At 42.5% G+C, this 27459-nt stretch overlaps 1 protein-coding gene across 1 annotated transcript in view; it reads right to left on the reverse strand.

Annotated features, from left to right (window-relative positions):
- LOC126281761 (microtubule-associated protein futsch) overlaps nt 1–27459 on the reverse strand; it is a 791323-nt gene that overhangs the window by 745164 nt on the left and 18700 nt on the right. The gene's annotated exons all lie outside the window — the stretch shown is intronic.

Here is a 27459-nt window from a genome sequence, read left to right on the forward strand (position 1 = left end):
CTGATAGCCCGCTGTCTGTCAGCCCATTACCTCGAGTGGGGGCGTCGAAGAACACGGGCCCGTATGGACATGAGGGCCAACCTCATATTCTGCTACGTGTCTGCGCCGAGGACCGAAAGTACCCTTACTCTCTGACAACGAAAGTACCTGACCTCGAAAGCTCAGAACCACTCGGAAATGTGCTTTGAATAGAAATAGTACAATCCAAAAGAAGTGCTATGAACCTTTCACATGCCGAACGCAACTGATTTCTGCTAGCATCATTCGAGCCTATTGCTGTGCATTTCATGGGCAGGCCATGAAGATCGTACGTTGTTTCTGAGTAAGGACACTACGGTCAAGATACTGTCACTAAAAACAACATAGTATTGCAAAACTGTTTTTCAGGCAATATAAGTTCTGTATAAGGACCGTCGCTTTTGAAAGAATAAAATATACACTACTGGCCATTAAAATTACTACACCAAGAAGAAATGCAGGTGATAAACGGGTATTCATTGGACATATATATTATACTAGAGTTGACATGTGATTACATTTTCACGCAATTCGGCTGCATAGATCCTGAGAAATATGTACCCAAAACAACCACCTGTGGCCGTAATAACGGCCTTGATACGCCTGTGCGTTGAGTCAAACAGAGCTTGGATGGTGTGTACAGGTAGAGCTGCCCATGCAGCTTCAACACGATACCACAGTTCATCAAGAGTAGTGACTGGCGTATTGTGACGAGCCAGTAGTTCGGCCACCATTGACCAGACGTTTTCAATTGGTGAGAGATCTGGAGAATGAGCTGGCCAGGGCAGCAGTCGAACATTTTTTGTATCGAGAAAGGTCCGTACAGGACCTGCAACATGCGGTCGTGCAAAATCCTGCTGAAATGTAGGGTTTCGCAGGGATCGAATGAAGGGTAGAGCCACGGGTCGTAACACACCTGGAATGTAACGTCCACTGTTAAAAATGGCGTCAATGCGAACAAGAGGTGACCGAGACGTGTAACCAATGGCACTCCATACCATCACGCCAGCTGATACGCCAGTATGGCGATGACGAATACACGCTTACAATGTGCGCTCACCGCGATGTCGCCAAACACGGATGCGACCATCATGATGCTGTGAACACCAAAAGTCCCCATCTGTTGACCGAGACGTGGATGCACTATCCGTTACAGACATGCAGATAAGATGCCTGTCATCTCGACTGCTAGTGATACGAGGCCGTTGGGATCCAGCACGGCGGTGTTCCGTATTACCCTCCGGAACCCACCGATTCCATATTCTGCTAACAGTCATTGGATCTCGACGAACACGAGCAGCAATGTCGGGATACGATAAACCGCAATCGCTGTAGGCTACAATCCGACCTTTACCAGAGTCGGAAACGTGATGGTACGCATTTCTCCTCCTCACACGAGGCATCACAACAATGTTTCACCAGGCAACGCCGGTCAACTGCTGTATGTGTATGAGAAATCGGTTGGAAACTTTCCTCATGTCAGCACGTTGTAGGTGTCGCCACCGGCGCCAGCCTTGTGTGAATGCTCTTGAAAGCTAATCATTTGCATAGCACAGCATCTTCCTCCTGTCGGTTAAATTTCACATCTGTGGCACGTCATCTTCGTGGTGTAGCAATTTTAATGGCCAGTAGTGTAAGAAACACCAAGTAAAATCATTTCATTACCAGACTTCACTCTATGCTGTTCAGTTAACTTTCTGCAGCGAAGTACAGATCCGTTACGACATGCTTAGCAATAGGCCGACTACGACATTGACATGAAGGGTGTTTATAAATTAGTTATACAAAAGCGACCTTTAATTGCGAAAAGGGTGAATAATTTATAGAAGTGTTTGATACGGCACTGAATGCAGTATATCTTGAAGTTTTATTCCCGCCTAACACTGTTAGTTCCCGTAGTGTAGGCGAATGAGTTATTCTAAGAGTCATCAAGGAGTCGTAACGGTGCAGAGCATGGGCAATATTGTTTCATGAATCCAAATCCGCTACTTCAGAGGCAATTCAGGGCTAAATATCGCAAGTCACCACGTCAAAGGAACTTTAATTAATTGCTACACTCGTTTCACCGAAACTTGCTGCGTATCTCTACAGGAATGTGCTGACTTGGATTGGACGCCGAGGAGCAATATCCCGGCTACCATGATCACTGATTAACCCCAATGGGATTCTGTGTTTTGGGGTTACATTAAAGAGTGTGTTTCTTACTCCGCTTCCGGGAAATGTCGATGAGGTCCGACAACGGATCCCACAGGTAGTTAACACCGTATGATGAATGACTTGTTTCATAGGATTTTTCAAGAAACTTATTACGCTTGGGACTTTTGTCGCGTTGCAAGTGGTAGTCACATTGAACATTTGTAAATAAAACTTGAAGATATACTGCATTCAGTGATGCATCAAACTTTTTTGTAAACTACATACCTAAATAAAGGGTATCATGCATAAGTAACTCAAACGCTCTTCAAATATGATCTTTTGAATACGTAATTAGTGTAGCGTTTGGTATTTAATTCAAAAGTGAATTCAGAAGTGATGTTCAATGTGAAAAACTGGCGGTAGTGACAAGTGGAAACTGCTCTTTCCACTTCATTGTCATCAGTTGATCGAAATCGCTCTCCTACTCTTTGAAGACTGAACAGTGATGCAGCATTGTCAGATCAGAAGAAAAACTTTGTTCTTCGGGTAGTGCAATTACTTCAAGCAGAGGGTAATAGTAATAAGTCACGCCACTGAAATAAGTGCTTCTGGGCCTGTTATATTGATATTTTGTTTCATCGCGTTACCGTGGTTCCTCTCTTAGATCTTGGATAAGTAATCACTAAAAAGTAAATGTCGTGTCACTAGGGCCTCTAGTCGGGTAGACCGTTCGCCGAGTGCAAGTCTTTCGATTTGAAGCCACTTCGGCGACTTGCGCTTCGATGGTGATGAAATGATGATGATTAGGACAACACAGTACCAGTCCCTGAGCGGAGAAAATCTCCGACCAAGCCGGGAATCGAACCTGGGCCCATGTGATTGACATTCTTTCGCGCTTTTTTTTTTTTAAATCTCATTTTGTCCGTTTTCGTCCGTTGAATCTGCTCGGGGCGGACGTCTTAAGTCGTCCGTTCATGTTCGTTGTTGATCGGTTAGCTCAGTTTTTTTTTTTTTTTTTATCACAGATGGCGAGCGGACACGTGGTCACTGAAATGGCTCTAGCGATAAGACTCGCAGTATTTCACGTGACAGGCTCATACCATTGTTTCTGCGATCAGAGTTTTACCAGGATGAGTGTTTTATATTATACGCACTTTTCGAGCAGTTATGAGCGTTCGAGATCACGCACTTCCCTTGTGAGACCAGTATCACGGGACTTGTCCTCCTTTGATTTCAAGCAATGGAGCCTGAGACTTCCAGTGGATCCTGGAGTACAAGAGTTGTGACTGACGATAAACGTGCAAGCGTGAAGTAGAGATAGTAGAGCAGAGTGACGATGTTGTTGTATGTAAGGCAGTCACAGCTCCATAAAATTGTAGAGAAGTGTATGAAAGCCTGCAGAAGATCCTCTACTGGTGTAGGAACTAGCAACCAATCCTGAATATAAATAAATGTAACTTATTGCACATAAATTGGCAAAGAGATACACTACTGTTCAATCTCACTATTGGCGCTAGTTTATTGGAACTAATATGACGGATTGCCGTCCTACGGGCCCGGGTTCGATTCCCGACTGGGTCGGAGATTTTCTCAGCTCAGGGACTGGGTTGTGTGTTGTCTTCATCATCCCCATCCGGCGCGCAGGTCGCTCAATGTAGCGTCAAATATAATAAGACCTGCACCAAGGCGGTCGGACCTGCCACGAAAGGGGCCTCCCGGCCAATGACGCCACTGGAAATAATAACTACCACAAAGTACTTAGATGTAACCAAGCGGAGCGATCAGAAATGAAATGACCACCTAAAACAAACAGTAGGAAAACTAGATGCCAGGCTGACAGTCATTGGGAGATACTTAAGGGAATGTAATTCACCCATGAAAGAAGTGACTGACGAAACACATGTTGGACCAGTTCTTGAGCATTCATCAGTCTGGAACCCTATTCGAGCTGGTTCCAGATAAGTAAGTGAGAGGGTAGAGAGAGGGGAAGGGTGAAGAGTGGGACAGATTCATAAGTTTGCGTGAGAGCGTTATGCAGATACTCAAAGTTTCAATGGTGAAATGTTAGAAGAAAAATGGTTCAAATGGCTCTAAGCACTATGAGACTTAACATCTGGGGTCATCAGTCCCCTAGACTTAGAACAACTTAAACCTAACTAACCTAAGGGCATCACACACATCCATGCCCGAGGCAGGAACCGTAGTAGCAGCTTGGTTCTGGACCGAAGCATCTAGAACCGCTCGGCCACAGCGGCCGGCGGACTCTAGAAGAGAGGCGTTGCTTAACACCGAGAGGTCTACTGTTGAAATGATGAGAGAATACGTTCCGAAGAAAAGTTGTGGTACATATTTCTCCTTCCCAAATATGTCTCACGAGATGAATACGATGAGAAAAACCATAGAAATTACAGCTCATACTACCATCACTAGTGAATGGCACAGTAAAAGGGGGGAGGGGAGTAGTTGTACCGCAGATATCCTCACCACGCACAGTATCGTAGTAAGTGGAGTATGAACACTCGTGTAGCTTCTCTCATGAGACTGCAGAAAGATGTGTGACTGGAACAAACACATAAGCTCAAAGTCGGGTAATAAGGAAATCAAACATCCCATCCGTCACATCCCCTTCCCTACAAACACTGATGAATCTTCCGTCCACATGAAGGTTTTGATCAAGCTACATTCCGCTCGAGCACCATTCGACTAGTGTGTAGTAGGGGCTGCGTGTACAGGGTCGCATTACTGATATGAATTTGTCAAAAAAAGCGTGACAAATCAAATATTAGCAGAACGAAATTGGACCACCCCAGACGCAAGGGCGGCGTGAAATTTGATCCGTGTACGCCATATGAAGCAACAGCGTGACTGCAGAGTGTGGGGTGGACCGCGAGGGACGGGGCGCGGACAGGCCATAAATTAGAGGCTGTGTTCCGGCAGAGGGGCGGCGGTGCGCCCTTGTCTCATGTCGACGGGCTCTCATTCCGTGGAACAAAAGCGGCCGCCCGCTAGAGCTCCACTGGAGCTCGTAACCATACAGTTTGGTGAAATTAATTCCAGGGTAAATTTTCAATGCAGCGGATTTGAAACTTCCTGGAAATCTGAAACTATGTGCAAGACCGGGTCTCGAACCGGGAGTCACTGCCTTTCGCGGATGAATGCTATTCCTACTGAACTGTCCAACTCCTCCCGCCCTCACAGGTCAAAGCAGCTCACACTTCGCCGCAGAGTGGAAATTTATATAGGAAACAATCCACTAGGCTATCGGTAACCTTGTCCCTGAGTGCTAGTCCCGTAATGTACGCAGGAGGACTTTTCTAAAATTTGGAAAGTACGTGAGAGACCGTCTTCTGCACTTCAACGTTTGGGCACTTGTGCCTGTTCCGTCTTCAGTTTTCACTGCCACGTCGCTCTGGATCTTCCTACTTCCTCTTGGCTGGAATGGCATGGCCTGACGTGGTTCTCTCTACCATCATTCTTTATAGATGATGTTCCCATAACATCTTATTTCAACCAATTTGTCCATTAAGTTACAAACATTTACCTGATACCCTCCTCTTTACAGACGAATGGAAAAAACTGATAGAAGCCGACCTCTGGGAAGATCAGTTTGGATTCGGTAGAAATGTTGTAACACGTGAGGCAATACTGTCTCTACGACTTATCTTAGAAAAAGATTAAGGAAAGGCAAACCTACATTTCTAGCATTTGTAGACTTAGAGAAAGCTTTTGACAGTGTTGACTGGAATACACTCTTTCAAATTCTAAAGGTGGCAGGATGAAATACAGGGAGCGAAAGGCTATTTACAATTTGTACAGAAAGCAGATGGCAGTTATAAGAGTCGAGGGACATGAAAGGGAAACAGCGGTTAGGAAGGGAGTGAGACAGGGTTGTAGTCTCTCCCCGATGTTATTCAATCTGTGTATTGAGCAAGCAGTGAAGGAAACAAAAGAAAAATTCGGAATAGGTATTAAAATCCCTGGAGAAGAAATAAAAAGTTTGAGGTTCGCCGATGACATTGTAATTCTGTCAGAGACAGCAAAGGACTTGGAAGAGCAGTTGAACGGAATGGACAGTGTCTTGAAAGGAGGATATAAGATGAACATCAACAAAAGCAAAACGAGGATAATGGAATGTAGTCGAATTAAGTCGGGTGATGCTGAGGGAATTAGATTAGGAAATGAGGGTCTTAAAGTAGAAAAAGAGTTTGCTACTTGGGGAGCAAAAAAACTGATGATGGTCTAAGTAGAGAGGATGTAAAACGTAGACTGGCAATGGCAAGGAAAGCATTTCTGAAGAAGAGAAAATTGTTAACATCGAATATTGATTCAAGTGTCAGGAAGACGTTTCTCAAAGTATTTGTATGGAGTGTAGCAATGTATGGAGAAAATAGAAGCATTCGAAATGTGGTGCTACAGAAGAATGCTGAAGATTAGATGGGTAGATCACATAACGAATGAGGAGGTATTGAATAGGATTGGGGAGAAGAGAAGTTTGTGGCACAACTTGACTATAAGAAGGGATCGGTTGGTAGGACATGTTCTGAGACATCGAGGGATCACCATTTTAGTATTGGAGGGCAGCGTGGAGGGTAAAAATCGTAGAGGGAGACCAAGAGATGAATACACTAAGCAGATTCAGAAGCATGTAGGGTGCAGTAGGTACTGGGAGATGATGAAGCTTGCACATGATAGAGTAGCATGGAGAGCTGCATCAAACCAGTCTCAGGACTGAAGACCACAACAACAACAACAACAACAACAACAACCTCCTCTTTTCTTACATTGTATTCCCTGGTAACAACTAACTTTCCTGAGAATTCTGCTACTGATGCTTGCAGTTTACTTTCGTTTCGTTCAAGAGATTCACAATTCACTTCTACATACTAATACAGGCCTTATGAAACTGTAATTTGTTTCCTTCTATAGTTTGTTCCGGAATGGTTTGCTTGACATTCCGCATACTGACTGGTATTTCTTAATATTACCTTCTGTCTCACTGTCCTTATTATACCTTATATCGCTGTCTAAAAAACTTAAGGCTTGAGACCTACTCAAGTGCAGTGTTTTCTATTGCTTTTGTTCCGGTGGGGTGTTACCCATTATGAGTCACAATTTTAATTTTCTTTATTGCTATACCGATATTAAATTCCTATTTTACCATTTGATGTAATATATACACTGTTGTTTGTAGCTCATATTCACTTTCGTCCAAAACTGTTACAACATTTGTATGCATAAGCATATTAATAAACTTATTTCTATTAATCTGTGTACCTGGCTTTACTTCCTGTCACTATCTACCAAATAAACCATGAAAATGCACACTAAATACGGTTGGTAACAAGCTACAGCCTTGTTTAAGCCCCTTATTAGTGATTTCTTCAGTTTTATTGCTGACAACTTTTATTATTATTGTTGCGTCCTTGGACGGCTTTTTATAGCTTCAATAGGATGCTTAAGACATCCAGCTTTAGTCTTAATGTTCCATAGCTTCTTATTGTTCACATTGTCAAAAGATTTTTCGAAGTGAGAGCGTTTCCTGGGAAGCTAGGTCGGTAAAGCATTTGCCCGCGAGTTACGGACACCTTGTATGTTAACATTTATTTTTATCGGTTTCGTATGTAGTACTGTACATCTGTTAGAAATACAATCCGTTGATTTAGAAAAAGTTCTCATACGAAAATACATAGCGTTGCTGAAGTTAAGTCCATTCCTTGCAGCGTGTGGGTATTTTAATCGCGCTCTACTAGTCATTGATGATTGTTCAAAGATTAGTGATTTAAGATTTCGCCAAGTTTCTGTTTATTTTATTTACACATCAAGTTCCGTAGGACCAAACTGAGGAGCAAATCTCCAAGGTCATGGAACGTGTCAGTACATGAACTTACAACTTAAAAGTAATAAACAGATAAAAATAAATATTCATGAACCTGAAAAATGTTCAATCCATAAGTTTAAGCAAACGTTACTAGCAATACAATAAGAATCAGCTTGATTTTTCAATGAGCTCCTCGATAGAATAGAAGGAGTGACCCATGAGGAAACTCTTCAGTTTCGATTTGAAAGCGGGTGGATTATTGCTAAGATTTTTGAATTGGCGTGGCAGCTTATTGAACATGGATGCAGCAGTATACTGTACACCTTTTTGCACAAGAGTTAAGGAAGTCCGAGCCAAATGGAGGTTTGATTTCTGCCGAGTATTAACTTAGTGAAAGTTGCTTATTCTTGGGAATAAATTAATATTGGTAACAAGAAGCGACAATAAGGAATATACATATTGAGAGGCCAATGTCAAAATACCCAGACTCGTGAACAGAGGTCGACAAGAGGTTCGTGAAGTCACACCACTTATTGCCCGAACCGCCATTTTCTGAGCCAAAAATATCCTCCTAAAATTGGGTCACCCCAAAACATAATACCATACAACATAAGTGAATGAAAATAAGCAAAGTAGACTAACTTACGTGTCGAAGTATCACCCACTTTTGATACCGTTCGAATAGTAAAAATAGCGGTATTAAATCTTTGAAAATGATCCTGAACGTGGGCTTTCCACGACAGCTTACAATCTATCTGAATACCTAGAAATTTGAACTGTTCAGTTTCACTAATCATATGCCCGTTCTGTGATATTAAAACGTCAGGTTTTGTTGAATTGTGTGTTAGAAACTGTAAAAACTGAGTCTTACTGTGATTTAACGTTAGTTTATTTTCTACAAGCCATGAACTGAGATAATTTACTGCACTATTTGAAACCGAGTCAATGTTGCACACAACATCCTTTACTACCAAGCTAGTGTCATCAGCAAACATAAATATTTTAGAGTTACCCAAAATACTAGAGGGCATATCATTTATATAAATAAGGAACAGGAGCAGCCCCAACACTGATCCCAGGGGCACCCCCACTCTGTGGTTGTTTCAGCTCATCTCAATGCACACAACTTCAAATTTTAATAGGACACTACTTCCGTTTTATTAGATCGTTGCTCGAACATAAAAAGTGAAATACAAGCAGGCTGAACTTACCAGCAATGTCTTTCGCAACTGATGGCATAGACAGAATGGGCAGAACACAGACGTCTTCAGAGAACGCTCAATAATTGTCAAACTAAGTGGTTGAAAAACAGTGATGTTGATATGTATACTTTTATGAACTTTCATCCCGTCTCGTCCAGATCACACTGGAAGGACAGGTACACAAACGCTGCTGTCTTATGCCAATTTCTTTCTGGAAGATAGAAGAAGCCGATATAGTGCTGCTCCTTAACCAGTGATAGGGCAGAGCTTTCGAGGTTGGTGTTCTGTTCGAGTCCTATCTGGTCCTCCACCGTTTCACCTACAGCGTTAACCTTCGTCCGTGGTGGCTTATCTGCAGCGTTCCAGGCGGCTGGCGCTGCTCCGCAGTATCGGCTGGACTATCTCCTGGCTCGCGACGCTCAGATGATTCACTGAACACACTACCCAGCAGGATCACTCAGATGGTAATCTGCTCTTTAACAGTGATGTTTAAAACTGAATATGCAAACTGCATTTTTTTATCGTGTTTCATTCAGCTGTGAATGAGTGGCGCATTTTCTTCGATCAAGAATACTTCAGACATTGACCATCTCTTTGATTGTACTCTGGCATAGCTCGCTAATAACGTTGGAACCTTGTTGCATCTCTGTTAGTGCTGAAGATAACCGAGACATTATTTCTGTTAATAAGAAAAAATAATACTAAGCACTATATTTTGCCATTGGACTCGCTGCAGTGGTAACACCGCTTCAGATCAAATCACAGAATTTAAGGCTGTTGGATTATGCTAGCACTTGGATGGGTGACCGTACGGGTCTGCCATGTGCTCTTGGAAAGTGGAGTGCAGTCAGTCTGTGTGAGGCCACTTAAGGCGCTACTTCATTGAGAAGTAGCGGCCTGATCACGAAAGCTAACAACGGCCGTAGAGCGGTGTCTGACCACATGCCCCGCCATATTCGCATCCTAATGATGACACGGCGGTCGGTCGGTACCGTTGGGCCTTCCGAGGCCTGTTCGGGCGGAGTTTAGTTTTAAGTGTACGCTATAATGTACATGTATTTACGTATTTTTAAGAAATATGATCTCTTAAGGTACAGTTTCTAAAAACATGATTCCAATTTCCTTTACTGTCTCACAGTATTTGTTGACAAGCGAATAAACGAGTGGAACCTTATTTGCCTGTTTCAGTTCCTTCAATTTTTCCTAGAAAAGATTCTAAGATGTTCTACAGATGTAGAATAAAACATTCACAAACAGATGAAATGAAGAAAAAAAGCCGGCTGGTGTGGCCGAGCGGTTCTAGGCGCTTCAGTCTGGAACTGCGCGACCGCTACGGTTGCAGGTTCGAATCCTGCCTCTGGCATGGATGTGTGTGCTGTCCTTAGTTTAGTTAGGTTTAAGTAGTTCTAAGTTATAGGGGACTGATGACCTCAGATGTTAAGTTCCATAGTCCAGAATGAGATTTTCACTCTGCAGCGGAGTGTGCGCTGATATGAAACTTCCTGGCAGATTAAAACTGTGTGCCAGACCGAGATTCGATCTCGGGACCTTTACCTTTCGCGGGCAAGTGCTCTACCAAGTGAGCTACCCAAGCACGATTCACGCCCCGTCCTCACAGCTCTAAGTTCCATAGTGCTCAGTGCCATTTGAACCATTTGAAGAAAAAAGTATTTTTAACATAAATATTCGATGTAGTTCCACATTCGAAACTGTCAATCTTATTAAGTTATCTTAAAATTTCCTACACAACATAAAATGCAAATTTTGGAAAACAATAATTCTAAAAATTTTAAACATGGATTTCATGCTGACTAGTAGTATTGTCTTTCTTTCTTTCTTTCTTTCTTTGTTTGTTTACTGCTTCTTGAACACCTATCATCGTAATCCTTTTCGTATAATTATTGACCAAACTGAAAAAATTCAAAATGCTGACATAATGTACTCATTAAGGGGTATACGTTCACGTCAAAGGTTCAACACGACAAGTATAATATTAAAGACGTGTACGTCTCAAGGCAGCATAACTCGTGCTGCGCGGACTATCCAGACAATATTTATCCAACATTTGAGAATGGGAGAACTTTGCGATTTGCAACAAGCTTTACACAATTTCAAACGTTTTCGAAACTTTTTCTCACTGGTAGCACCCACAAATTGATGAAAAGTTTTAATTTATTCCATCTTTACTATCATCTCTGTCCGCAATAAATTTTGCAACCAACATCCAAATACGCCTTTGAATGAACCTGCAAAATTATATCACTTTAAGACACACTTCGTGAAATATGACGTCATAAACATTGAGAAGTGTCTTCATCCACGTTCTTACATGCTTAACGTCAAATGTTTAACACATTAACTCATCTGTAAAATATTCAGACGTCTGAAGCCCATCCGTACATAGGAGATCGATTCTTTAATGAGTCGGGCGTAGTGAAGGAGGGGGTTTATTGGTAATGTGAATTCATGACGTAGCAGTCGTCTATTTTCAGTACAGAGAATGTTTATTCCCCTTTCTACTAACATGGAGAACGTGTATGCACTAGTGGACAGTCATTGCTGTCGTAATTAGTTATAATATAAGTGTGATTTTAATATCAGCAGATATAAAAGAAAATTCTGCGATCTTTTGAGATTAACTTTATGTGACACACTTTCAGGGAATGCGTCAGATCCATTTATGAAATGGAAATACATGAACGGGCTTCTTGTTACACACTTATAAACTTTCTCGGTAGACTGTAGACTCCGCATTCACGGAATTTCGAAACGGCTTGAGATTTACGATGACCTGACCACACAACAAAGAATCTGTGTATACTTTTGAATTAAAAATCGGTCAAGGTATTTTCTAAATGAGTACCAGAAGTTCCCTCCACCACGCAGTGTAAGATGGCTTGCTTTTTCCAAAGACATAACTATATTATGATTTCACTTTTAACCAATCTATGTTCTTTCGCTTTTGTAAGCGCTTATTCTCTAGGCAGATCTATTATTTTGGGTGAGTAACGTTGGAAGACTCTTCGCACAGTTCCAATTTAGACTTAATACGGTTTCTCTACATCACCGAGGCTGGGGCTTTCCATGAGGCCACGACCTCTTTCCTGCCAACGGACGAAGTTATCCGCTCGTAATGACTTCCTAAGAAAGGGGAAGAAGGGACTTTGGCGTTTACAGTTCCGCTGGTAACAAGGCCATTAGAGGAGGAGTACAAACTCTGATGATACGAGGATGGAGTAGGAATTCGGCCGTCTCCTGCTCAAAGAGCCATACTTGTACCTATTTTAAATCATTTAGGCAAAGCGCGGTAAATCAAAAAGTCCAAAGAACTATAATGCGTGTGTGTGAGAGAGATACAAGTATTATAATATTAGGTTTAAGAAAACAGCTTAAAATTCCTTACGATAATCGACGGACAATTTACAATAGAAATGATACAAACACATTACATACTTCTGGTGGCAAAGTACTGTATGTAACTCGAAACTTCGCGACTCCAAATTTTTCGTAAACGATTTAAGGTATCGAAATGAAGTGCCCGACAAATGATGCTGTGGACAGAGGTAAGCAATTTGTTGTGTTTGTAACATTTGTTCCTTTTTTATACACCCTGGTATTAATGCAAACCTGCTTCGTTTAAATAAAGCGATATAATTTTTAGCGACATTTGAAACCTCTTGGAACGAAGTGTTTAGCGATATCAGATTTGTAAAGTTCTGCGTTCAAGTTTTCGCAGAAACAGATGCGTAATTTTCTTACTGCAGTTGACAAGGCAGACTGTCAAATTGTCGAATGCGTAAACATCGTTGAACTGTGTTCAGCCGACTGAAGGAAACTGTGCGTTGCTTAAGAGAGGCAGCTTCTTATCTCGTCTACCTCAGTACTTGTGTTAAGATAATTAACTTGTTACTTCACTGCATACCTAAGCAAACGTGATACAGTACCGCTGAACTCTTCTTTTCAAGGTGTGCCGAAAGTTGTTGAAGTACACCGCTTCATTTAAAGAAATACGGAAGAAGGGCTTTTTGGCACTACTTTCAATAGTTAGTTTGTGAGCTGGCTTTTGGGTTACCGTATTTTGTTTTTGAAACATTTCCCCCAGAAATTAGGTGCGTCTTACACTCTCAATTAATATATAAATGCCCAGCGTTTGATTTAAAATTACCACCAGTCTTAAAAATGGCCTTATATTCGATGCCGGGGGATACCTATCTCCGTCTGGTAACATTGTATTCAATTGGAAGCAGCAGTGCCCTGATGTGAAGAACATGAGTTGCGGGGATTTGCAAGCTTGCTAACGCTGTCTCCATCCTGCTCCGACATGGCAAACCCTGAACACTGTCTAGCCTATGATACGTCATTGCAGTCTACAGTGCCAATGAACTTCAGCTGAAAGTGATCTACTTTATCGGTAAAGTACAATTTTGGGAAAAAATGAAAGGTATTCATACGATGCGGGCTATAAATTTAAAGTAATAGGATATGCAGAAGTATATGGAAAAAGAGCAGCAGAGTGCCATTTCGGACCTCGACCAACAGAAAAAACCATTCGCGATTGGCGTGCTAGCAAAAAATAACTGAAAAAATGAGGAAGTCTAAATATGCAAACAGTGGATTGAATGGTTCAAATGGTTCTGAGCACTTTGGGGTTTAACATTTGAGGTCATCAGTCCCCTTGAACTTAGAACTACTTAAACCTAGCTAACCTAAGGACATCACACACATCCATGCCCGAGGCAGCATTCGAACCTGCGACCGAGGCAGTCGCGCGGTTCCGGACTGAAGCGCCTAGAACTGAATGCAAAATGCCCAAAATAGCACTCGAATTAATTAAAAAATGATTCAAATATTTGCTAATAAGCCAGCGCTAAAGTGAAACTCAACGGATTGGAGTCGGTTGGTGCTACAGATTTATGAAGTGTCACGGACTTACCATGTGAAGCAGAACCAAAGTATCTCATAAAATACCACAATAGAATGAAGAGAAAATGTTATCTTTCTATCGCTTTATTACTCAACATCGAAAGAAAACCAGTTGGGAAGTAACCCGAACAGCTAAACTCCTCTGACATTTGATGTGCCGATTAACAGAACTGTTGCCATCAAAAGTGCTAAAAGTGTAACAAAAAAGCCAGTGAACATGAAAAAATGCACTACACTGTTCTTTCATGTTGTGCTGATTGTATTAAACTTAATGCAATGATATCTTTCAAGCGCAAAACAAGATAAATGTTTTCATGTGATGTAATTACAGATTAACAGTTTTTCGTTTACTTCTACAGTGAAATATTGCTTCTTGCCTAATGTCATGATTGTTGGTCAACCGGAAGTACCCTAAAGGTTTTGGTGTTTGAGTTTGCGAGTGTCGAAATATGTGACAAACAGCCGCCTCTTCTGACTGCATTTATTTAGAACCTTCAATTTTTTTAGAGCGCCGAGGGACCGCAGACCTTGATATGATTTTAAACTTGATGCATCTACTCGCTCCTAAAAGTATAGGGTGGTATTTAAGAAAGATTTACTTTTTTCCAGTTTCAGTAACGAACGAAGTTACAAGGATATCATGCCAGTCAATGTCCATTGCTTCTTACAGTTGTTATTTTCCTCCTGAACGAAATGTTGCTTTGTGTGGTCAAGATATAGTGTGAGCCACACAAGTGTGAAAAATCAGCGGCTCTTACTACTTACGGAAAGTTGGTAGATGTGTGGGAGTCAGAGCTGCAGAACATCACAGGCACTGGAAGATTTTTTTCATATAATAATGTTCCACAAGTATATATAGAGAAGTCAACAGGAAGATATACCGGATGATCAAAAAGTCAGTATAAATTTGAAAACTGAATAAATCACAGAATAATGTAGATACAGAGGTACAAATTGACACACATGCTTGGAAAGACACGTGGTTTTATTAGAACCATCAAAATACAAAAGTTCAAAAAATGTCCGATAGATGGAGCTTCATCTGATCAGAATAGCAATAATTAGCATAACAAAGTAAGACAAAGCAAAGATGATATCCTTTACAGGAAATGCTCAATATGTCCAGCATCATTCCTCAACAATAGCTGTAGTCGAGTAATAATGTTGTGAACAGCACTGTAAAGCATGTCCGGAGTTATGGTGAGGTATTAGCGTCGGATGTTGTCTTTCAACGTCCTTAGAGATGTCGGTCGATCACGATACACTTGAGACTTCAGGTAACCCCAAAGTCAATAATCGCACGGACTGAGGTCTGGGGATCTGGGAGGCCAAGCATGACGGAAGTGGCAGCAGAGCACACGATCATCTCCAAATGACGCGCGCAAGAGATCTTCCATGCGTCTAGCAATATGGCGTGGAGCGCCATCCTGCATAAACCCCATGTCATTCCAAGCATGTGTGTCAATTTGTACCTCTCTATGTAAATTATTCCGTGATTTATTCAGTTTTTAAATTTATATTGACTTTTTGATCACCCGGTAAATATCATCAGCACAGAAAATTTACTTGCTCCTTTCCTTACTGTCATTTGCCTTGGAACGTTACGTTATACGATTTTGCGAATTATCGTCTTAACATGCACGTCAGCTGCAGCTGCTTCATGCACAAATACATTCTATCTACATAATCCGTAGAAGAAACGTGCGAGCTAAGTGAGAAAGCGATGAGATAATGAATCCTAATTTGTAAAGGTGCTACTTTGTTTCCAGGTTTTATCTGCTTTTCTTAAATGACGTCAGTGAAATTGTTTGAATAAAGCCAGAAATACTGTTTCCTCGTAACAAGTCTATCGACTGCTGTCAGCGGGGCGTTAGAGATTAAAGGAAAATCCCGCTTAACAAAATAAACGAAAGTAGTCGGACTGTTGTTCCCTTGAGAATGGTAATCTCAGTAGCGATATCGCAGCGGAGATAACACATTACGATACCATATCTTGCATCTCTCATTGGCACCACAGTTAATGTTGTGATCAGCCGCTTGCGTTCAGACGAGTGTGGTGAGATCAGACAGTGTTACACAAGAGATTACATTCTTTACTGAAAACAGAGTTTATACAACACTGGTTTCACTTCCGATCTTAGCTCTGTTTATAAAACCCCAATCGTAAAACACCAAGATACACAAAAAAGGATATATTACAAAGGAGTTATCGGAATGGAACGGAATGGATAGATATGATGTACATGTACAGAAAAAAAATGATTGCAATTTCAGAAAAATTGAATGATTTATTCAAGAGAAAGGGCTTCACAAACTGAGTAAGTCAGTAATGCGCCGACCCACTTCCTGCCCTTGTGCAAGTAGTTATTAGGCTTGGTAATGACTGATACACTTCCTGGATGTGCACCTGAGGGATATCGTGCCAAATTCTGTCCAACTGGCGCGCTAGATCGACATAATCCGGATATTGCTGGAGGACCCCGCTCATAACGCTCCAAACGCTTTCATCTGGGGAGAGATTTGGCGATCTTTATGGTCAAATTAGGGTTCGACAAGCACAAAAGCAAGCATGAGAAACTCTCGCCGGGTGTGGGCGAGCGTTATCTTGCTGAAATGTAATCCCACGATCGTCTGCTATGAAGGGTACCAGGGCTTAGAATATGATGGACATGCCCTGTACTGTAAGGGTTATGTGGATGACAACCAAGGGGTCCTGGTGTGAAAAGAAATGGCGGCTCAGACCACCACTTTTGGTTGCCCGGCTATATGTCAGGTGACAAGTGACAGATTGGTGTCCCACCGCCATCTCGGGCGTCTTCACACATGTCTTCGTTGGTCATCGGTTCCCAGTTGGAAGACAGTTCTACTCCAGTCTATAATATTCCAGGCCTCGTTGACCAGGGAAGACGTGTCTGGAGACGCCCCGGACAGCGATGAGGTATGAACCTGACCGTCGCCCACCATACGACCCGACAACCATGAGCGTTGTCCCGGGGCCTCTGTGGTTGTCACTCGCGGAACCCGTACAGCACAGCGGTAAGTCGACGATATTCTACGTCCCATTTTGTTGCACTTGACGGCAACCAATTCTAGTCTTATATTTAAAGAAGGTGTGATGTCGTCAGTCATACGACCACACCACCGCCTGAGATCCGCCGGATGCGATTCTCTCCATAAACGGAACAGAAGAACGGTTGTGTTAGCCAAAGATTACACAACCAGTGGCAGTACTTACGCTCGCCGCGAGGCGCCGCTAGGCCACTTCATGTGCAGCAGAAGAGTAGTGCTGCTGTGGCAGTCTATAGTTCTTAGCCGCGCCCAGTGGTCAACCAGCGCAGATGTTAGTTATCGTCTGCAGCTCAGTCATTGCTGCCATCAAGTCTTTGTAGCTCCGTTCCAAGTTAGTCTTCAAATTCACCGGATACGATATTCGAAATTACGATAGATTAATTTGTCACTGCAAGATTTATGACTTGTAAATTATGTCATTCTACAGACGCTTAGTCTAATCGCGTCTTCTATAATTGTCAACCAACTGATTATGGACTACAGCAAAGTTAAGTAATAAATACTTTCTTATTTTGTACGCCTGCTAACTATGTTTTCTTGTTGTAGCTACCAAGTAGTCTTGGCATAGTAGAACCCACGTTTCCACCTCCTCGCCTACCTCATATTTGCCACCTCGTGTTGATGGACTCGATTATGGTGGAAGAAGGTAACGCCCACGCACATGGCGAAAGTTTCTACAGATTGTCTTCCTGCTTGCCAAACCTTAACTTGGCCAGCAAGGTCGCCGGGTCTCTCTTCACATGAGAACGTTTGGAGTTTATGTGTAGGGCCCTCTAGCCTGCTAAGAATTTTGACGATCTAACGCCCTAAAGGAACAGAATTTGGCACTCTACTCAGGACGACATCCAACAACTCTATTACTCAGTGCAAAGCCGAATAATTGCTTGCATAAGGGCCACAGGTGCGCCAACGCGTTGTTGATTTGTTTAATTTGTGAGTTTCTTTCTCTTTGAATTGTAAACACCTGTTTGTTTTTACACGTACATCACATCTACCGATTTCCGGCCCAATCGGATAACTTTACAAAGAAATACATATTCGGTAATCATTATAGTAGTTTTATACAAACGGTGAAAGGGGCATACTAGGAGAGTGGCAATACTATTGACGATAGTAACAGGTAATGTGGTCTGAGACGCTGTGACAGTTGAAGACGGTCAATGTTGCAGTGATATGCGACGTTGATGTTCCTTAAGTTTTTAAAGTTTGTATTTGGAATAATCATTCTCCTAGCAAACAAAAAATTTCCATCTTTAGATATTCATCTAGTCTTTTTCTTATTTCAGCAAACATTTTTTTACAATAATATTGTGTTTTATGTGCTAGACCCAGGATTTCGTAGCTGTATATAAGTAAAACATCGTCCAAAAGTTCCAGCGACATAGATAATTTGTAACAATCATTCAGAAAATAGTCGTAGTGTGTCTGCTACTTTAAATGGACAGAAAACACAAAAATGTAACGTGGGAGAAAATAAATACACTGCCGGAAGTATCTAGAAAGGTAGGAGAAAAAGAACTAAAACATCATGCTTTGAGAGATTATCTGATATCATTTCAGTGATTGCAAAATCGAGTCAGTTTTTCAAAGAGTCGAGTAGTTTGATTCCTCCTATCAGTACGAAGTTATAGCCCCCTCTGGTCTGCATGCGTGTTCTGATTGGATTGGGACGGCTTTGTAATCTCTGGGTCAAAGAAGCTGTCTAAATGAAAACGCCGTAAGTATAAATTACTGCCTTCACTTAAAAATACATTTGGGCTGTTGCTATAAGGCGGACGCACGTAGTCTTAGTGCAAGTACGTGTAATGATTTGGGATCGAACTGACGAAATAGTCGATATCGTTCGCATGGTCTCTATACGACAACTTGAAATCACGATATGTACTCTATGACCGTAGAAGTACGAAGAGAATCAAGACAAAACCTTCGGAGAAGATAACTTGGACAGAAAATCGGAGTAAACTAATTTACAACTGATCGTATTGTAACAAAGCAGATGACGTTGGTATTAATGTGATCACTCTGTCCTAGGGAACCAGAATAGTGGTAGTGTGCGCGAAATATTTTATATCCTTTGTGACGGGACAGGAAACGGTGACTCCGCGTGGAATACATTTTTCAGTGGATACTGACGAGTGTTCGCTATATAGACCACAGTTCTGAGTATTGTCGTAATCAGATCGTTTCGTAGATAGGCCGAATAGTGAGAAATATTTGGTCAGTATTCATACCTGGACTGACTTTAAACGGCACTGTAGTTCTCTCTCGTCGAAGCGAATGTGGTAAGATAAGGATACGTTATGTGGGCGTCACGCTTTCAACAGTAATTCATGTAGTTTGGCATTCTGTTACTTTATTCTACATTTTTCCTTTATGGTCACTGGGTTATTATATGTTTGCGAACAGTTGTGGTCCTGTGACATGACACCGTTGTTTGGGAACATGAAGTCAATGAGCGGCTGCAAACGGTCTCCATGTAGTCTAATATAACTGTTTCCAGTCAATGACCGGTTCCACTGCACCAGAGGATCCAGTCCACTGCAAGTAGCCGGCCGAGGTGGCCGAGCGGTTCTAGGCGCTTCAGTCTGGAACCGCGTGACCGCTACGGCGCAGGTTCGAAGCCTGCCTCGGGCATGGATGTGTGTGATGTCCTTAGGTTAGTTAGGTTTAACTTGTTCTAAGTTCTAGGGGACTGATGACCACAGATGGTAAGTCCCATAGTAAAGAGAGCCATTTGAACCATTTGAACCACTCCTAGTAAACACAGCCCACGCCAGCCACCAACAGCTTGCACAGTCCCTTGTTGACAACCTGGATGCATGGCTTAGTGGCGCCTGTGCCACACTCGATCCCTACCACCAGTTGTTACCGATTGAAATCGGGATTCATCTGGCCAGGTCATAGTTTTTCAGTTCTGCGGGCGATGTGTTAGCAAAGGCATTTGCTTTGGTCGTCTGCTGCCATAGCCCACTAACGCCAAATTTCGCATCACTGTCCTAACACATGCGTTCGTGGTACGTCCCTCACTGATTTCTGTGGTTGTTTCAAGCAGTGCTGCTTGTCTTTTAGCACTGGTGCTCTTGGTGGTTGAGCTAAGACCACCGACACAGTGTTGTCTGTGGTGAGAGGTAATTCCTGAAATTTGTTATTTTAGGTAAACCGTCGACAATCTGGATCTCTGAACACTGAATTCCCTAACGTTGCTCGAAATTGAATGTCCCATGACTATCTCGAACTACCGTTTCGGGTATAAAGTCTGTTGATCCCCGTCGTGCGGCCATAAACACATGGAAACCGTTTCGTATGAATCACCTGAGTACAAATGACATGTATGGCATGGCATGTAGCCGCGCTGTCTAAGGCGCCTTTTCACGATCCGTGCGGCTCATCCCATCGGAGGTTCGAGTCCTCCCTCGGGCATGTGTGTGTGTGTGTGTGTGTGTGTGTGTGTGTGTGTGTGTGTGTGTGTAGTCCATAGTGTAAGTTAGATTAAGTAGTGTGTAGATTAAGTAGTGTGCAGGCTTAGGGGCCGATGACCTCTGCAGTTTGGTCCCAAGACTTTACCACAATTTTCCATTTTACCACCATATGTATATGTGCAAATCGCTATCCTGTGACTACGTCACTTCAGTGTTCGTCAGATTCTGAAGAATTGATTTTTACCATACATCTGTGATTGTTGTTCATTTCATGTAGGCATATAATTCAGGTATATAACTCATATGCTAAAATATTTTGAGGACTGACCACCACAAGTCTGAAAGCCGCCCTATATATTGCTGGCATCTGAGGCGGTAAGGACAATATGTAAGCAGAACAGATAGTAAGGAGACATTCAAGCCTGCCCGGTTAGCCGTGCGGTCTAAAGCACGGCTTTCCGGTTTGGGAAGTAGCGCCTGGTACCCGGCACGAATCTGCCCGGCGGACTTGTGTCGAGGTCCGGTGAGCCGGCCAGACTGTGGATGGTTTTTAGGCGGTTTTCCATCTGCGTCGGCGAATGCGGGCTGGTTCCCCTTATTCCGCCTCAGCTACACTATGTCGGCGATTGCTGTGCAAACAAGTTCTCCACGTACTCGTACACCACCATTACCACGGAAACATAGGGGTTGCACTCGTCTGCTGTGAGACGTTTCCTGGAAGGGGGGGGGGGGGGCGGCGGGGGTGTCCACCGGGGGCCGAACAGCACAATAAACCGGAAAGAGTGGTTCGGTGTGGGGGCGGCGGAGGGGTGAAGTGGACTGCGGCAGTCGTTTGAGGTTGTGGACCAATGCGGCTACGGCGGCGACGGAGCCTCCCCGTCGTGTCTAGGCCCCCAGTTAACATAAAATACAATACAAGGGTACATTCTATATAATTGTGTGACGCTTGGATGAATAAAGATAAACAAATAAATATTTTATAGCGAGGATACGGGCCACAAGTGGGAAGATACAGTGATATAAGGAACATCGACAAAAGGCACCCGCGCTGGATTAGCCGAGCGGTCTTAGGCGCTGCAGTCATGGACTGCGCGGCTGGTCCCGGCGGAGGTTCGAGTCCTCCCTCGGACATGGTTGTGTGTGTGTTTGTTTGTCCTCCTTAGGGACTGATGACCTTAGCAGTTAAGTCCGATAAGATTTCACACACATTTGAACAACTTTTTTTTTAAGGCTGACTTATGTCTCGACGTCTCGAAGCGAGCATCTCTGAAAGGGCCGAAGTGGTCGGCTGTTTGCATCCAACTTTCGTGGGCATATATGGAGAATGTTTTAATTAAGATGAAACCACGTGTAGGAGAAAATGTGTCGAATAGCCACACTTTATAACAGAAAGCTTAGGTCGGATACAGCCTGTTCTGTAAGGCCGGATAGACGGTGGTATGCGCCATATCTGACGTCAGAATACAACGGAGGTCCAGGTAGAAATGTTTCAGAGCCCACTGTTCAACTCTTTGTTGAACACAAGACTCGACAGAGTACGACCTCTATGTTTTCTCATGTTGTCCGAATGGCATAGCCAGCTTCGGTTCTAGTGGGCACGGTATCAGAGAGACTGGACCGTGGATCACTGGAAACTTGTCGCCTGGTCGGGTGAAAGACGCTTATTATTAGACTAGATCGATGGTGGCGTCGGAATTCGTCGTCATTCAAACGAATGGCTGTTCGAACGATGCGCCGCGACACGGACGCAGCCGTGGGGGCAGTCTCTTGATGTGCGGGACATTCACGTGGGCTTCCATGGAAACTGCGCTAGTAGTCCAAGGCAGTATGACAGCTTCGGACTCCCTGACCATTATTACGGATCAGTTGCTCGATTATCTTCCAGCAGGATAACTGTTCACGCCACTAGACCAGTACTGGAGTTGTTTCAGAAGCGTGACAGTAAACTCACGTCGACACCTTGGCCGCCAAATTACCTGATGTGTACGCGACGGAGTAAGCTAGCGCCGGTTTCACGCTCATGCTCACAAACCAACGGCCCGTAATTTCAGGCGATTCCATGAACTGTGCATGTAGATCGGGTGCCACATACCTCACGATATCTATCAAGGATTTTCCGAATCGATACCTCGAGTCGCTGTTTTATTGAGTTCAAAATGGGGACGAACACATTAAGCAAATGTGACCACCAAGTTTTTGTCTCAATGCATCCGCTAGGATATGTTTCCCTTACTCACTATTACTTTCATGTCTGGTAATGATTTGTTAACGTGAGAGTGCCCCGTTGTACCGTCGTGCGGAGTTACAGTTAAACTGTAGGACTCCGTGTAAATAGCTGGGTAAATCTTTTAGGTTGCAGGAAGACGAGGTCACACCATCTCCAACGAGGGCGTGCTTTGTGAAGCACTACGGTGTTCAATCCAAGCTTCAGGTTTACGACACCTTTAAGATATATCATACAGAGACAGAGGACGGGTGTGGGGTGGCATGGGGAGGGAAGTGTGTGTGTGTGTGTGTGTGTGTGTGTGTGTGTGTGTGTGTGTGTGTGTGTGTGTGTGTGAGTGTGAGAGAGAGAGAGAGAGAGAGAGAGAGAGAGAGAGAGAGAGAGAGAGCACTATTGGAGACGACATTCTCTTTACAAAAGCGTACGTGTGCGATTCGAAGTCGGAACATAAATTCCATCTCCAGCGCCTCCCCTATCAAAGCAGCACTTGTAGGAAATGCAAATACAACTTTATGACAAAGGACGCTGATTGCGATGCGGTGCTGAGCTCCTTGTTCCGGTACAAAACGAAGAGGACCTCTTTCAGCGGCGCTACTAAAACCAAATGTTATTCGCGGCAGCCACATCAAAGGAACCCATCTGTTTATCGTCGGGGACCGCTTCGCTTCGTTTGGCGCTGCACAGCAGCTCAGCGTTTTCCACTATAACAAACGGATGTAACGGATGTAAACGACAAACAGATTCTGCAGAACGTGAACTTGATCCCTTCGCTGTGCACCTTCCAGCCTCCGCGTTCTACCATTATGCGCAGATGTCCTTTGACCGTTTTCCACAGATGGTCACTACAAAAACAAGCGAACATTCGACCAGCTTAACCGTTTCCGAGAGGCTACTTCCCAGTTGTTTCATAAAAACTTAATTACGTACGTGGACAGTTCAAATGTGGGTTTTGTTGAATAAATTTGCGAGTATCAGAATATATTTTGATAGCATTGACTAAGAAGCTTAAATACCGCCAAGGGACCGTAGACCTAGGTATTTGGGAAATGACAACTTTACACTCTACACGTTGCTGAGAAACAGGAGAGACAATAAAATCATACTACTAGGGTTCCGTTTTTGTCGCTTTGGGTACGGAACCATAATAATGGGTTAAAACTTTATCAAGAAATATCATTCGCTATCCTAAGCAACGTGAGCTCCCTTCATATTTTTCAAAATATTATAGACAACCGACTTAATAGTGGATTCTTCATGAAACAAAATACACTCTTTTCGCTGTACTTCATTTTTCTTACACAGCCTTTCTTTGGGATTGCAAACCCGTTGTTTCAGTGTTTCTCATCTTTTCTAATTTAAGTGAGCTCTACCCAAACGTGATGTCTTGCAACTGTCAGAGCGTGACAGTAAAAGATACCATTATTACGTTTCTTTTATAACTATAACACGCCTGCAACAAAAGTGTCACTAGAACGTAAAATAAAATACGATTCTCCTCCACATGAACCTACTACATCAGGTATCCCAGATTTCTGGTAAACGCACAAAATAATGTGATTGAAAGCCAATGCAAAAGTGGCGACATTTCTGCTGTATTATTTCCAAATTTTGGTGTGATGCGGACATTGATTGATTAGAAAATTGATACTGCTATATCTCACATGTGTTTTACTTACACATTCAGTTTACGTGCAAAACAATAAACGAGATGAAACAGAGACAGATGAGAGACAGATGAGTTAGGCACTGTATTAGCACTATCTTCAAATACGTGTAACTCGTTCACTGCACTACAGAATGATTAAGTGCAGTGAACAGAAAGATTATGACATGCAATTGATTGAGCACTTATTAAAGAAGAGTGATTCCGGAGTTAACACACGATGAAACTGACACACACAAAAACGACGAAAGACATAAAAAGCACTGCAGATGGCTAACTCAATTAGACGAAACATGCTTGTTTCAAAACAATGATAAAAATTCATTTGATAGACTTTAATAATAGTTTATCTTATCTGCAAGGCAATCAGCGTATACCTATTTCTGCTTTATCAATGAGGTCATTTACGCTTACAAGGAACAACAGAGGACCCAACAATAAAGCCTATGGAACATCATTTGTAATTTGTTGTAGGCAGTAGTATATACACGGAAAATTATCACACGTTATCAGAGTAGAATGTACATGCCTAGTGGTCAGGGACATGTGGGTTGTGGTTTACTCAATCGCCCACTCTTTCGGCCGTCACATAATTCTGGCTGGTGAGAAACGAACTACGTCGTTATGATTAAACATGTGAAAAATAAGTGATCATTCCTTTGAAGAAAACCAGTCAACAAGTTTGTTGGAAGTTCCATTTATCGCTTCTAATGTTGGCACAACTATCGGATCTAATGATGCAATAACCAAGAAAACCAGTTTTCGCTGTATCATTTAATGTATCAATAAATTACGTATATCTAGAACAGGAGCAGACGCAATATCGAACACTTTGAAACAACAGAAATGATTTCTTCCCAGTCAGTTGTTTAAACACGCCACATAACCAGTATCTGTAAGAACCTGCGTTTGTATTGGTCAATTTACAACCCAAGAGTATTAAGATATCGCAGTCTAAATTATTTTATAGTATTCGCAAGTTGTGTAATTCGGGATGGTGATGTGAGAACGGGACCAACTCAATTACATACGAAGAGTTGAAAAATTTCTAGGTGCAGTTGTTCGTAACAAAAGAAAAAATACTCTTTCAGTGCTATTACGTCCTCAGTACTCTGTTGCATGTCCCTAGAGTTGTGTCTAGAGTCAAATCATGGAGAAAATGTTCCACACATTCACTACTAGAAGGTGCATGGTCTTTATGGCAATCGGTGCAATTCCAGTGCATGCAAGTGACGTCTTCGCTTTTAAAGATGCTTCTGAAACATTGTTGTCAATGCAGAGATGTAAGAACTCCAAATTCAATATGATCAGAGCATCTCATACTCCTAAAAAAGCACTAAAAATTCAGTGCAACAGAAGAATTGAAAAAAAAATGTAAGTTTATTGAAAAGAGGTAAGGCCATGCCTGCCATGCCTGAAGTACGCGATGGCATACTTCAAAACAAGTCACGGTTATCAGTTGCAAAACAGAAAAAACCTTTTAACGACGCTATCATATCCTCCTAAAAACAAATCCGGAGTTGCACAGTAAACTTTGCAATATCTGATCCCAAGAATGAAGTCGTGTGAGAAACTGAAGCTGACAAAAGAGTAAATAACCGACACTGCTAACACTATAGTGATACTGTTAAAGCATGTTTACGAACATAACGCAAAAATAGCTTGGACTGGGCTAATAAAACACGCGAAAGAAAACAAAATTTGTCTTACTCTTTGAACAAAACTTCAAAGATTTGCGGTTAATTTCGTATACCAATAACTGGAGTGGACCCAGTATCGAACCTTGTGGAACACCAGCACTGATTTATGCCCCTCAATCGTACAAACAAAGCATTGGCTCATGCAGTCTTAAGAGGACCAGTGTGCATACTAGTCAATTTAGGCGCCTCTTCTATTACCTTACTGCATTCTAATTAACCACCCAGATGTTCAATTGCCATGTAATATGAGTTGTGTATGTGAGAACTGTATCGTTTAGAGTACCCACATCAAAGTGGTGTAAGATGTGTGTGTGTTGGTTGGGGGAGGGGGGGCAGAGCAGGACCAGTTACTTCTTGAACAAATCTCTGAACACATGAGGTCGGTTACTTGTATCAATAACTGGCATGGACCCAATGGCGAACCTTGTGGAACACTAGTATTGCTTTATACCCAGTCAGTCATACAGACCAACCCATAACCACGCAGAATCTTAAGACTACCAGCAGGAATACTGATAAATTTAGGAGCCTGTTTTATTGGCTGGCTGCTTTGCTTAATCTACATCTACATAATTACTCTGGCTTGTTGAGTATATATGTAGATGTAGAAGCATGTTTGCAAGGAAATAAAATCTACAGGAAGTCTAGACATCTACAGGACTACTCTGCAATTCACATTTAAGTGCTTGGCAGAGGGTTCATCGAACCACAATCATACTATCTCTATACCATTCCACTCCCGAACAGCGCACGGAAAAAACGGACACCTCAACGTTTCTGTTCGAGCTCTGAATTCTCTTATTTTATTTTGATGATCGTTCCTACCTATGTAGGTTGGACTCAACAAAATATTTTGGCATTCGGAAGAGAACGTTGGTGACTGAAATTTCGTAAATAGATCTCGCCGCGACGAAAAACATCTTTGCTTTAATGACTTCCATCCCAACTCGCGTATCATGTCTGAAACACTCTCTTCCCTATTACGTGATAATACAAAACGAGCAGCCCTTTTCTGCAACATTTTGATGTCCTCCGTCAATCCCACCTGAATCCAATCATTTGTTTGCCATGTGTTATGGATTGTTGATGTGACAACAGGGTCGTCTCGACGAAACACAGATGAAATAGTGGGGTAGAAGCATGCGAGCTGAAAAATTTGGGAGCCTCTTCTATTGGCTGACTGCTTTCTGTTAAATGGTAGTGACACTGTTCAGACATGTTTACCAACATAACGAAAAAATATCGTAAACAGTGCTAATAAAACACGCGAAAGAAAAAATTTGGTTT

The sequence above is a fragment of the Schistocerca gregaria genome, chromosome 7, assembly GCF_023897955.1.
Source record: "Schistocerca gregaria isolate iqSchGreg1 chromosome 7, iqSchGreg1.2, whole genome shotgun sequence".
In the NCBI taxonomy this organism is placed as follows: Eukaryota; Metazoa; Arthropoda; class Insecta; order Orthoptera; family Acrididae; genus Schistocerca; species Schistocerca gregaria.